General features: G+C 39.6%; 1 protein-coding gene across 9 annotated transcripts in view; it reads right to left on the reverse strand.

The window, feature by feature from the left end:
* Nucleotides 1-13,959, reverse strand: part of INPP4A (inositol polyphosphate-4-phosphatase type I A) — a 132,517-nt gene that overhangs the window by 93,219 nt on the left and 25,339 nt on the right. For 2 of the 9 annotated variants that reach the window (XM_054163069.1, XM_054163072.1), the window contains exon 1: nucleotides 4,555-4,805. The exons of 1 other annotated variant lie outside the window; for it this stretch is intronic. The gene's annotated coding sequence lies outside the window, so the exon portion shown is untranslated. Of the gene's footprint in view, nucleotides 1-4,554; nucleotides 4,809-13,959 lie in introns of those variants that run through there. 6 more of the 9 variants (XM_054163076.1, XM_054163075.1, XM_054163074.1 and 3 more) reach the window with 5 other exon arrangements.

The raw sequence follows: 13,959 nt of genomic DNA on the forward strand, positions 1-13,959 counted from the left end.
AATTGGTACAAACCTCCCTGGACAAGGGAAGGAGACATGGTCAGAGCAGAGCATTGGTGGGGATTGAAGGAGGCAAGACTGGGTAGACCTCTGTAATTGCCACAAAGAAGATCTAGAACCATGGCTGTGAGCAGCAACCCCATAGGCCATGTGAGTGGAGTTGCAAGTCAAACAGGACTCCTAATTCCCAGGATTAACCACTCGGAGGGAGAAAGTTGTCACCCAGATATGCCATCCCCACTCCCTGTGTATGGTGCCTATTAAGTAAAAGAGGAAATATTTTCAGCAAGGAACATCAGTTGTTATTCCATTCCTTTTACCAGGAATCCTTTTGCTTGTTGTAGAATTGTTGCCAAGTTAGGTTATTATGGCTCAAGCCAAATGTAGTAGAAAGAAGGGGAGGGATTGTGAGAAATTGTGTTGCCTTTAATATGTGGCTTTCGCAGGGACCGTGGGGTTGGGTCGTTGGGCTGATTGGTTGGTGATGGTCTGTATTGTGTGGGGCACTGGGAGAGAAAGGTGAGGCACCAACAGGTCTAAAGACTGGCCAGGTTAAAAGTGCAGGTTTTGTCTCAGTCCTGATGGAGAGGGGTGGGAGCGTGCTGGGGAATAGATGAATATGTACATTTTAATATATTAATATGTATGTTTGCCATCTATATAAGTTCAACTCGTGCTGTTAAGGTGCGCCTCTAGCAAACTCGCCATGCGCCCAGCGCTGTGTTGCCTTTATTTTATAATGAACTGGTTATACATTTCAGCAGTGAGTTCATTTCTCACAAAACAGTGCTATGCATACTGCTTGCATATGCATAAGCAAGAATTTTATTCAAGTGTAACTCCAGTTTCCAGGGACTTACTTCTAATATTTAAAAAGAAAACAAACCACCAAAACCTCATACAAAAACACAAACATTTTTCCTCCTTTCTTTTCAAATTTAATTTGGAAACAGAAATGCTGTGCTGTTGTATGACACAATGATTTACTATACAAACACCAACATACTGCTGCTTTTTCATATACTGTGGAGTCCTGTTTCAGAAAGTCTAATGTCAAATAGCAATTCACTACAGAAAATATGGCAACCATACTTTTGGGTGGAAAATAAATAAATGAATAAATGATTATTCAGTGCATGGACCATTTTCTACTACATTTAAAACTCAGCATGTGATAAAGCAGTGCTCAGTTTGGGTTAATCATCAGGTAAAACTCCTGTACAATCAAAATGTCACCCATATTAAAGATGATTCATGTAAATTTGTTTCAATAACAACACTGGATTTCCCCTAGGTTCTTCATCAGCCATTTATCAAGGCTAGCTATACATCACTGATAACATAGCTTTTGCATATAATACAAGCTTCCTCCCACTCAAAGTCTCAGAGCTTTAAGAATTTTGGAGAAATCCTGTATTTTCTCCATGTAATTTATTTTTCCACTTACTACCTACAGCAACAGTTGCATTTCCTTCAGAGGCATTTCACCCCTGCCATGGCAAGGAGAAGTTGAGCAGCATGCACAAGAACAACGCTGCTGCCTGTCTCAAAAGGTGTACTCATAGACTGAGGAAGCAGAACATGTAAGAGATCAGAGCTAATCCAGTAACATTGTTTTCCAAGTGCCAGGAAGGCAGATGAAGGGCTCAAAATAACACAGTTAGGGCGAGGCAACAAAGAAAGCCACAGAAAAAAGTAGCAGGTATTATGAAGGAAGAAACAAATAAAAAGGATGGGTAAACACCCCACCTCTCATTCAAAACACAAATGACACAGAAGCAAAAGTAAAGAGCTGAATTACATGAACTTTGCTGCTTTCCACCACTTAAGGCTTGCTTTGGTGGAAAACCTGCCAAGGGAAGAAAAATCATTAAACAGATCACAGTAGAGCAGCTGAAGTGAGAATCTAAACATGGGGCTTAAATTTCAGTGGGAAGTCCACAAAAGCTTCAGCAAGGGCAGAGATGAAAAACATGGCTCTGGGATTATGCAGAGATAAGAAAATTAGCCATGCAAGCACCAGTGATGTCCTGTAGGTTAGGAACAGGAAGGGAGAACAGTGAGCTGGGATCTCCTGCTTGAGTTCACCGGAGATAACTAGCCTCTACTACATAAAAACGAAGGGCAAGGAGATAATCAACTCTCACACTTCAGGTCTTGCCAAAAGTATACATGAAATGGTCCCAACAGTTCCTGCCATTTATTGCCCTTACAGCCTGATGCAAAGGCAACTTAAAGCAATGAAAACTAACTTTCAGAGTGTCCAAAGGGCAGACTTTAACAAGACCTATCATATTTCCTGCAAAAGCCCTGCACAGAAGGATCAAATGCAGCTGCCTCTTTTGTATTTAACACAAAATTATGATTTTTTCCTGCATGAATCTCTCCGGTCTTGGATATTTACATTTTAGTTGCATTTAGGCATGTCATGCACGACATGCATTTAGGTATGTCATTACCAAGATAATGTCACAACAACTACTAAAATTGTTTTAGTTTTTCCCAGAAGCTTGCCAACTTGCATAAAGCAAACTATCTTGTGAGGCCAGGCCTTTGTTCTTTTTTCAGCTTATACTCTTTTTCACTTAATGGCACTCCAGTGGCAGATGGAGAGGCATAGCAGGCAGCAGAACAAGATGAATGGGGGAGAGTTCTCTGTGGTAATCATCACTTGCACAAAGTTTATGGACTGGTAGGATGAAGGCTGGCATACTGTTGTTTAGATGTTAAGCCTGTCCTTGAAATTTCTTTTCAAAATGTTAACTGTTTATTATTTAACTACATGCACAATGTGTTAATAAAGAAATTAAGTAAACTCAATTCAAGATAGTTGAGTTTTATTATAATAGATTATTCGTTCTGGTTTGACAACACAGAATTCATACTCTAAATACATACATACTTAGAGGTAAACATGAAGGCAAAACCCACTCTGACATAATTTCAGAAAATAATAATTCAGATACAAATCAGTGGAAAAATTAAGTCTGCAGAGACTATTTTATTTGGACTTGTTTAGATTTGAAAAAGGAAGGAAAGACTGCCATGTGCCAGAACTTTTTAGTGAACAGTCTTAATGCCAATGTTAACATTCTTTAAAGTAGCGTGCATTTACAATGCTGTAACATGAGAAAGATCAGAAACATAAACCACTGAAATTAGTGACCCAAACTTTGCTCTGGCAGATGGGTGCCAATGAATGACTTTGTTCTAAAAACTTGTCTCACAATATCATTTTGTCAGGTGGACGCCACAAGAAATTTAAAGATACAACAAATGCACTAACAAACCTTGGTTCACATTAACAAATTAATCTTCGTAAAAAAGAGGAAGTAACACAAATATAGTTAATTCACAGGAATGAAAACACTGCAGTGGCAAATGCTATAATTTAGCAAATAGAGTAAGACCCCAAAATATGCTGTCCTTTTTAAACGACCTTACTACAGAACCATATTTCTTTGAGAGAACAAAGTGGTCATTTTTAGGTAAATTCTACAAAGGAAATAAGTGATAGTTTCAACCAGCTGAAAGTAACCTAGTAAATATCTTCATTCTCTCATTCTGAAAGTAATATTTAGAAGTGACCAGGCTCCCTTGTTACTAAGAGCAGCTGCAACCTCACTGCACTTTAAAAGGACACTGCAAAAGAGATTAAGATAAATTCATTACTGAAGTTCAAAAACAGAGTTCCTAATTTAGAAAAATGCATGTGGGGAGTGCAGCAAAACCTCAAGATTCAGTAGTTTCCATATGAGGAAAATTTGTGATTCCAGTCTAGGCTACATTAAAATTATAGCATCATAGTGAATAAAATAGCAGTAAAGACATTGCAAAAAACCCACTGTTTTACACACTCTGAATATGCCAACACTAACCAGCATGTGACCTACATTCTGCATATAACAACTGTCAGAACAAGACACACACAGAGACATATAAAATAAACACTTTCATACATATGAACACACACACATATATAAAATAAATACATACATATATATGGACTTTCAGCAGCACTAAAAGAAAGTCATCCTGATATCTGGAAGTACCATTAAAAGTATTTGAAGAACCTCTTTAAAACCATGCACTGCACACAGTCCCAGCCTGAATGCTGAAGTCAAAACACTGTGATACTAAAGCTAAACAATTATTTTGTCCTTTCTAATGCCACTGTTTTTTAATCCTATTAACACAGAAATTCAAGTGTCAGTAAATTTAGTTTAAGAAAGAATTACAGAGCTGAACAGACAGCCGCTTTCCTTGCCCTACCATCTAGCAGCACTGTTTCTTCGAAAGAGGTCTCCTGTCCTTAACATGGCTGCCATGGCTTACATAACATCAATGAATGAGAATACAGTTATTTTGTTTCCGAGGACATGCACTGCCCATTAGCCATATGATTCCTCCACATGGCACTGCAAACAGTCACTTTACAGTAACAAGGCTCCAAAGACCATTATCCTCTGAGAATAAGCAGCAGCAGAAAGAGACTCAGCCTTCACTAGCTCTAAATTCCCTTTCATATCTTCCTCTAATAAAGAACAATCTTACCTTAAGAAAACAATAATAATTGTGCTTGGTGGAGCCTCCTCTGTTTCATCTGTGCTCATAAAAATCCATCTTGACGCAACTGTTTGCTGCTGCAGCAGGTAATCAACAATCTAACCTGCTTCTTCTGTTGCCAGACCTGCTCCATCCGAACGCTAGCAAACGTGAACGCTGTCAGTGTGAGTCATACCAGTGACTCAGAGCAGATGCAGAGCTGCAGGAGGAGTTTAAGTTTCAGGGCTTCCTCTTGCTCGTTTATTCCTGTTCTCTGTCGCACAGGCACACACTCACTGCCCCTGTCTGCCTGCTTCTGTCTGCTGACTTTCCCAGCTTTTTCTTTCAGCAGCAAGCTTGATTTCATTGTCTACATAATCTCATTTGGTTTGTGGTTGGGGTTTTTTCTTGGTTGTTTTTTTATTTATTCATTTATTTGGGCGGGGGGGGGGTGGTTTTTTGGGGTTTGGTTGGGGTTTTTTGTTTGGGTTTGTTGGGTTTTGGTTTTTTGGGTGTTTTTTTTTTGTGGTGGAGGTGTTTGTTTTCTTTTTTTCCTTTTTCCCCAGGATAGCAATTCTGTTTCTTTCTTCACTGTAAATACATTTATCTTGAATGTAAAAGCTTGCACCGCAAGCCAGGTCAATACTGTGGTATGTGGTATGGCAGGTGATGTGCTACTATGATATCTGTGGCCTCACACAGCTCATCAACATTAAGAACTTATATACCTCAGGAAAAAAAAAATCTAAAACAAAAGTATTGACTTGGGGCAATATCCACTGGTTCATGACAAGTTTATCGCATAGTGTCTCTGATTTCTTTAAGTACTCTGGGGAGGGTAAATTCAGTCTCAAATGCAGTGAGTCCAGCTATCCATCTCACTACACATTGATCACGACAGTCAAAGAAGCTATTTTATCACTTATTTTCCAGGCCAAACAGATTTCATCACATAAAACTGAGAACAGGCACCATGAGGCCAAGGTTAGGCACTTAATGTTAGCATTGGTAGGCACTGCTGTACTGATTACACTTTATTTCTGACATGAGCACATTATACTAAGCAGTTGCAGCACTGAGGAAGTCCAGCCTTCAAAGAAGGCAGATGAAGCCCTCTATTACTGAGCCAGCAGGTCAACCACATGGGAACAAACTATGGTAGAATGAATCAAGAGAGTAGTCAAAAGAAGCTGCTGGCCTAAGGAACAATGCCATTAAAATGTATAGAGCTTAACAGCCATGCATATAAACATCCCAGTCTGTCTGGGAAAAGACACTTGGTTTAGGTGAAAGCATTTACAGCAGAAATCTTTCCTCATACTCAGCAAATGTCCAGCTGGCTATTGCCCAGATAAACAGATTTGTGTTGAGATTCTCATGGAAAAGCTAATATTGAAGCATGACTTTCATGGTTCTGTGGGTTTTGTTTTCTTAAAGAATTTCTTCTTTGCAAAGCCTAACCAAATGAAAGGTATACCCACCCATCCAAATCAGCTACATGTATGGCACCTTTCAGTATTGTTTCTGGTTGTCATTAAAGCTGCTGGACTTTGCACTGTTGATGGTGATGTTTACTCTCCATGTGTTTCAAAGTAGCCAAGAACACTGGCTTGGCAGCAATCAAGATGTGAGAAGGAATCAAGATGAGAAAAACAATCCTTGCAACACGGTGATAGACACCCCCATCCACAAGAAGGGACGGATGGAGGAACCTGGAAACTACAGACCAGTCAGCCTGACCTCAGTGCCAGGGAAAGTGATGGAGCAGATTATCCTGGCAGCAATAACTGCGCACCTGAAGGATGGCCAAGGGCTCAGGTCCAGCCAACATGGATTTAGGAAGGGCAGGTCCTGCCTCTCCAACCTGATCTCCTTCTATGATCAGGTGACCCGTCTGGTGGATGTGGGGAGGCCTGTGGATGTAGTCTATCTGGACTTCAGCAAGGCCTTTGACACCGTCCCCCACAGTAAACTGCTGGCTAAGCTGTCAGCTCGTGGTTTGGACCACAACACTCTGTGCTGGGTTAGGAACTGGCTGGAGGCTGAGCCCAGAGAGTGGTGGTGAATGGTGCCACATCCGGCTGGCGGCCAGTCACCAGTGGCGTCCCCCAGGGATCAGTGCTGGGCCCCATCCTCTTTAACATCTTCATTGATGATCTGGATGAGGGGGTTGAGTCAGTCATCAGCAAGTTTGCAGATGACACCAAGTTGGGAACAGATGTTAGTCAGTTAGAGGGTAGAAAGGCTCTGCAGAGGGACCTTGACCGACTGGACAGATGGGCAGAGTCCAATGGGATGGCATTTAATAAGTCTAAGTGCCGGGTGCTGCACTTTGGCCACGGCAACCCCATGCAGAGCTACAGGCTGGGGTCAGAGTGGCTGGAGAGCTGCCAAACGGAGAGGGACCTGGGGGTGCTGATTGACACCCGCCTAAACATGAGCCAGCAGTGTGCCCAGGTGGCCAAGAAGGCCAATGGCATCCTGGCCTGTATTAGGAATAGTGTGGCCAGCAGGAGCAGGGAGGTCATTGTGCCCCTGTACTCTGCATTGGTTAGGCCACACCTTGAGTACTGTGTCCAGTTCTGGGCCCCTCAGTTTAGGAAGGACATCGAGACACTTGAACGTGTCCAGAGAAGGGCAACAAGGCTGGTGAGAGGCCTTGAGCACAGCCCTGTGAGGAGAGGCTGAGGGAGCTGGGATTGTTTAGCCTGGAGAAGAGAAGGATCAGAGGCGACCTCATTGCCCTCTACAACTACCTGAAGGGTGGTTGTAGCCAGGTGGGGGTTGGTCTCTTCTCCCAGGCAACCAGCACCAGAACAAGGGGACACAGTCTCAAGTTGTGTCAGGGGAGGTTTAGACTCGAGGTGAGGAAAAAGTTCTTCACTGAGCGAGTCATTCGTCATTGGAATGGGCTGCCCAGGGAGGTGGTGGAGTCGCCGTCCCTGGAGGTGTTCAAGGGGAGATTGGACGTGGCGCTTGGTGCTATGATCTAGTTGTGAGGTCTGTTGGAACAGGTTGGACTTGATGATCCTTGGGGTCTCTTCCAACCTTAGTTACTGTGATACTGTGATACTGTGATAACATGAACAAGGGGGCTAACAAATAGCTGGCAGTTTGCCCCATTCAGGGAGGTTTCTGTGCTTTTTTCCTGATTGTAAATACCTGTGTAATATTGTAAAAACTGTACATTTGTACATATTCATTGCATTCCATTGTAGAGTGTAGTTTTGTTTGTAAATACAGCTTCCATTTGCTTCCCTGACTGAGTAAGGCAAGTTTTTGTTAATGTGGTGGTGAAGTTCCAACCCATTACACTACATCATCCACCAATGTCTCAGCAGCATCTGGAGTGTATACCAGTTAGCAAAGCAATCTGCAGGAGGCTGTGGGAAACCATTGTCAGCACACCACACAAAGTACTTCTCTTCAACTGAGATCTCATCTAAGTTACTGCTGTATCTATGACCCAAATAAAGGATATTTTTCAGTTTTCTGTTAATCCAAAGCAACACATCCTGCATTGAAAAGATACTAAAGTTACAAGTTGTCTGCAACATTGTGCACACAGATCTCAGACTCAAGTCCTTCACATCTAGTGAAAATGTGCAACACGACCTAAATGCCTGTTTTCTCTTTATGGTCTATTCTCAGCAGATTAAACAAGAGACTTTGAGAGACTGTGATCACATAAATCAGACAAAACAAAACAAGAAATAATATCTCATAGCATCAAAGACATACTGACCAGATGAGAGACTAGTTTACAGACAATGCTGTGACTCCTGTGTATGCAAACATTGATAGATTCGCTTCATGCGAAGGCTTGCTTGGATAACAAGGACTCCCCAGATTACACTTGATGTCAGCACAGTGTCAGCTGATCTTTTGGCGACTGGCCTGCTCCTATCTATCCACTTCTGTTCTCTTTTCTCTTTAATGACAACATCTGCCCCTGTTTTGCATTGACAGAAAAGGTCAGCAAGACACTAATAACACATTAAACCTGATAATCAAGTGATGCACCATTTACAATTATCCTGTGCCCAATCTCATTTTCCATATATTCAGAGCTCTGCTTTTTCCTAAGAAACTATGCAGTGCAAATGCAGAAGGATCCATAGTCTCAAATCTTATATACGTGCTGTAGAGATCACTTTGGATAACAGAGAAAGCATGTCAGGAAACACCAGGTCTCTCCAGGATTCTGAGAATAATAAAATTTGTTCTGTCAACATAGACATAACTTTCTGCTTCCAAACACTATTTTTCTCTACAATGTACAACTACCTCTCTGTTTCAAACCAGCATGCTTCATTTTCTGCACACACACAACAATTTCAATTGAACATTGATCTGTGAATCCTAACAAAAGAGATACCCAAAGCCAGGCACAAACTCATTTTGAGGCAAGCATATGTCACCACCATGGTTCTTTGCACTAAGAAAATGCTTCTCCACTCTGGTGGGAATTGTCTACGTATATTAATTTTGCTCATTCAATACACTCTATATATTTTCATAGCAAGGTTTTTCTTGTTGTCTTCACAATGCATGACTTGAAGGTATCATGCTGGTCTTTGTGACCTATGGCTAGTAGGTTATTCAGCTACGTCAGAAAGAACAATTGCCAATGCTGGAGAAAGTCGATGCAGAGACTTACTGTTTTCTCAGTATCATCTGCTGAATTGGGTAAATGAAATCATTAAAACTGAATATAGCTGGACAATTTTGATGACTGTTTCACAAGATATCTTATAAAATTTATTCCTCTTCATCCACATGAAGAAAAAACAGTTGTAACACATTACTTCTGTGTTTGCACAACAAATTTATAATGCTTTGTCTTGTATTTCCAACTCATCTGAGTCCTTTGGAAGTTAACTACCCCACAGTTTTAGCAGGGAAATCACCTTCTGTTCCTCATTAGTAAAGTGTTGAACATTTAAGGTTTTTCCTATGCAGTCTTTTATTTCTATTCTTGGCACTCTTTTTCTTTGAAAAAAAAAAAAAAATTTACAAAATCCCAGCCTTTCTGGGCCACTGACTCAAGGTTTCCTTGATGCGAAGGTCAATGTGGGTTGTTCACAAAAAGCTAAGAGGGTGCCCAGTCCCCAAGTGTATGCTGACAACTAAAAGGTCTAATAAAAAGAAAAGGCATGGTTAAACCAGTTTTCTTCTTTCTCTCAGTTTTCCTTCTTTCTGCAGTGGGACGTTCCTGGGCATGTTTTAGGATCTCTCTCTCTTTCGTGATGGTCCTTGTGGTTTTCTGTAAAACTTTCATTGTTTTTTTCCATTTAAACTTTCCACCATTTTTGCAATCCATTTGTCTGAGTCTTTCTATTGCCCGTGGTGGGAGAATTGGTCTCTCAACCTGCCACAATATCAATGAGACCATTAAAAGATTAAGATACTGTAGACACTGAATTGTGCATCGGAAATCAGACCAGTGGAAGCCCAAGGTGCAAAAGCTTATTAATAGTGTTCATTAAAATTTATTTTAATTATTTAACTTTTTTTTAAATGGAAGTGCTTCTTTCATGATTAATCTGAATTTTGACATTCAGAACTTAATTGACTTCAGATCATTTGGGATTTTTACTAAAATTAGGCTATGGCAAAAGTTCATAAAAAGTAGCTCCTTGATGCTTGTAATATGGCTTTGAAAAATCTTCATGTCAAAAGCTACATGTCTTATTCTAGACCATGACATCTAGAACAAGGCAGGAAATAAAAAAAAAAATAATAGGTTCAGAATCTCCTTATTAAATAAAGAGCTTTCATTTTTCCCCCCAAGTACATTAAAATAAAGACTGCCCTAAAGAAACCCCTTTGCACCTTTAGCTGGTAGTTCTACCAGTTATGACATCTTTTTCAACATACCTAAGCTCAGGTGGTGTATCAGAGGTGTGAGTAGTTGCTTTGGTCTTTTTAAAAACCATTTTCATTTGTTTATATATCAACCAGAAGCATCCAATGATATATTGCTATATAGATTTCTAGATTATTTTCACTTCCAATTATAGTGAAAGGTATCATTGCATGAGATGTCTTGGGAACTAAAGAGAGACCAAGATTAAAGATGTTTGCATCATATACTGTTTTGGGAAAAGACCTTGAATCCTTGAATTTAAAGGAAACTAGACTGGGCAGATAATACTTGAAGACATTGCATCATTTGATTACCAGGTTTAATGTATTATTAGAGTTTCATCAACCTTCTCTAACAATGTTTGTGTGTCTGTATTGAGGAAGCATGATTAATAATAAGGAATCATGATTAAATGGAGAAGTAACTGTGCTACTTTAAGGTATTTTTTTTATATCTACATCCTACAATACTACAAAGCCTATTTCCTGTCAAATGTGTGGCATACATTCATTCAGTTGTGGAACATATCCATCTAAATCATCACACAGTTACAGCTGTGCAGAAAAGCAGTGTGCCTACCTTCACAAAGAAGCTCTTGTTTAAAGTCTGGTTCCACCAGCAGAGACTGGTAAAAATCCGGGCACCACCCTTTTATATTATAAAGGTAGCAAAACATATATTTTCTATTACCCTTCCCTCCCTACTTTTACCTTCTTCTAATTCTGTCTGCGATGCACTTCAGCTGCTTGCAATCAATAGCTACTCCCGCACTTGCCTGATGAGGCTTACAGTGATTGCAGACCAAAGGTCCTGCTGCCCTGGACTTCTGGGAGCTGCTACTGTCCTTCCCAGCCTTTCTGGGCCACTGACTCAAGGTTTCCTTGATGTGAAGGTCAAAGTGGGTTGTTCAGTTTTGTGGTTTTATTTCAAATTGAAGAATAAAGCAGATAGAAGTCTAAGGCATAGAGACACAAGTTTCTAGGGCCCACCTCACTTATACTGTAATGATTTTATTCATTACTTGCCTGATGTTACCCAAAGAGCACTGGGAACAGAATCTTAAGCTCCGACTAGTTCACTAAGTATTGGAAAAGCTTTATTTAAATGTATTACTAAGTAATTTCAGGATAATGTTCAATTTTGGAAGGAAGATACCCATTTATCTTCCATTCAGTTCATGCAAAGTTGATTCTGATCAATGTAGAACTGTTTAAAGAACTATTTAATAAGTAACAGTCACATTCCTAGAAAAATGTGCTCCAAAATACACTCACTTTTGCAAGCTAAGGATTTCAAACACTCATGAAATTGTTTTAGAGATAAAGACATACTGAAAGGAGCTGGCTGCAAATAAAAGATCACCAATAAAAGTGTTTATCAGCAAGAGCCATAAAGATGTGTAGTATAAAAATATTTATTGATTGCTATAGTCCAAAACAGCATTCATTCTCTGCTATTTCTTTTGGGAAAAATAATTCTAATAACCCCCCTGAACAGTCTTCTGAAATAGAATACACAATATTCATCATTGCAGATTACATATGAAGATTGAACAGAGACACCAAACTAAGAAAAGCAAAAGACGACAGTGCCTTCATTTGTTGTCAGTTCTTCAACACAATCCAAGTAAGTAATTCTCTCAAAGATGAAGAATAGTCATTTATAGTTTCAGAACCACCCATTTTGCTTGAGAACCACTGAACTATCTCCAGCTCAGTTAACTACTGCACAGTACTGGTTCAGTGAGGAAAGCATAAGTAAGGGCAAATACCAGCACAAAGCTGGAGCTGCTGCAGGAGAAGGGCTGGTTTTGGATAGCTTTGGAAGGCTATGTTTACTCTTTGACTTAGAAAAGAATGTAAACATCTTGTAACTGAAGGAAGAAATTAGGCAGAATTTGGTTGGATGTGTTCAAATATTGTTTTGTTATTTTAACCTATTGTATGCCTTAATTACACACACACCAGTAGAAAATAACCAATTAAGATGTGACACACGTGCCTTCTGACAGAGTATATAACTTTGCTGTATAACATAATAAACATCTTTGCCTGCTTTCAGCTTGTCCTGGAAGCTGTGCTTAGGGTGATCGAACACCTATACTACAACAAATGCTGACCCTGACAACAACACTATACTGCAACAAGCTGCAGCTGCCTTGAGCTAAGCACAGTGGAGTATGGGAACTACATGATCCACACCCACAACTATGGAAGGACTCTTAAAATACATAGGCTGTAATTCAGTGTAACAGCTGTAGTTAATATGGAAGAGGAAACAGACACATTAATTTTAAAGGAAGACAAGTAAAAGCTATCCTCACATTAAACTAGCTTCAGAAGCATGGGTGTCTTTAATTTACAGTGGGTCTTAAAAAGGATAAGGTGCAAGTGCCACCTTCTACACAATGTTTCTAAATAGCCTGCCTTTTTTAGGAACTCATATAATAGGCAGAAACCACACAAATACTGGCCAACTACTATTTCAAAAGAACCTGAAACTTTGTCAGCTTCATATAAAAGAGCTTAAAGTTTACTTCTATGATTTAGATAGCAGGTAATCCATATATGCCTTTTTTTGGTACAGAAATGGTGCACATTTCCTCTACCCACTCTTTTTTCCCCTAGTTCCTCGTCCCCCAAAAATATTTGATTTCAGGCTCCAAAAGTCTCAGTGAGACCTGCCTGAGCCTTTTTACAAGTAGTAACAAACTATGCATGAAATTGGTAGCAATTATAGCTTATATAAGAGTGTCAGAAGGAAATGATAATTTTTTAACCTGCATAAAAAGCTTTCCACACAGGAAAGCAACTTATTTTTGGTACCTTATTTGTGCTCTTTTGGTTGGTTTAGGAGAGGCTTTTTTAGCTTCATTATTCTAATGTTCCATATCACTGTGGGCTAAAAACCTATAGTTTAGATAGTAAAAAGAGGAAATATGTAGCCTGTAGAGTTAAGTTTTTAATTCAAAAATCTCATATTAAGGAAGATATATATCAATATAGATAGATAAACATCAAAAATTGCATTAAGGAAACAAATCTATTGATTCCTCCCAAAGATGCAACCTGTTAACCAGGAATAGAAGAATATTTAAGAACATAAATTAAAAAGTAGTGATTTAAAATTTTGTGATGCCTCTGATCGCTTTAATAGGTTGGAAAAATTACTATAATCTGTGCATCCCTTTTGTATACAAAGGTGGAGGCTGAAGAGACTATATTAACAAAAAGTCCAAGAGAGTCAGGAAATGCACTTTAATTCTCTACTTTCTCAGAAATAAGAGAGGCAGAGTGCAATTCAGAGCACCTAACCTAAGCAGGAGCTAAGCTGCTAACTTAGGTGTCAGGAATCACCTTTCTGAAGGCTCTCATCTCCCTCTAAAACTGTGGTAGGTATGAAGTCTGTTGGTGCTAATATGCCCCAATCAGGCCTACTAACGTAAAAAAATCTGCAAAAGGTAAACAGAAAAGCTACAGCAGCTTAAGTGCTAAAACTAAATAGGGAAACTATCCAGTAAAAGTAGAGTAGAGTTCAAAATAGAA

The sequence above is a fragment of the Dryobates pubescens genome, chromosome 7 (genome assembly GCF_014839835.1).
Source record: "Dryobates pubescens isolate bDryPub1 chromosome 7, bDryPub1.pri, whole genome shotgun sequence".
Taxonomy (NCBI): Eukaryota; Metazoa; Chordata; class Aves; order Piciformes; family Picidae; genus Dryobates; species Dryobates pubescens.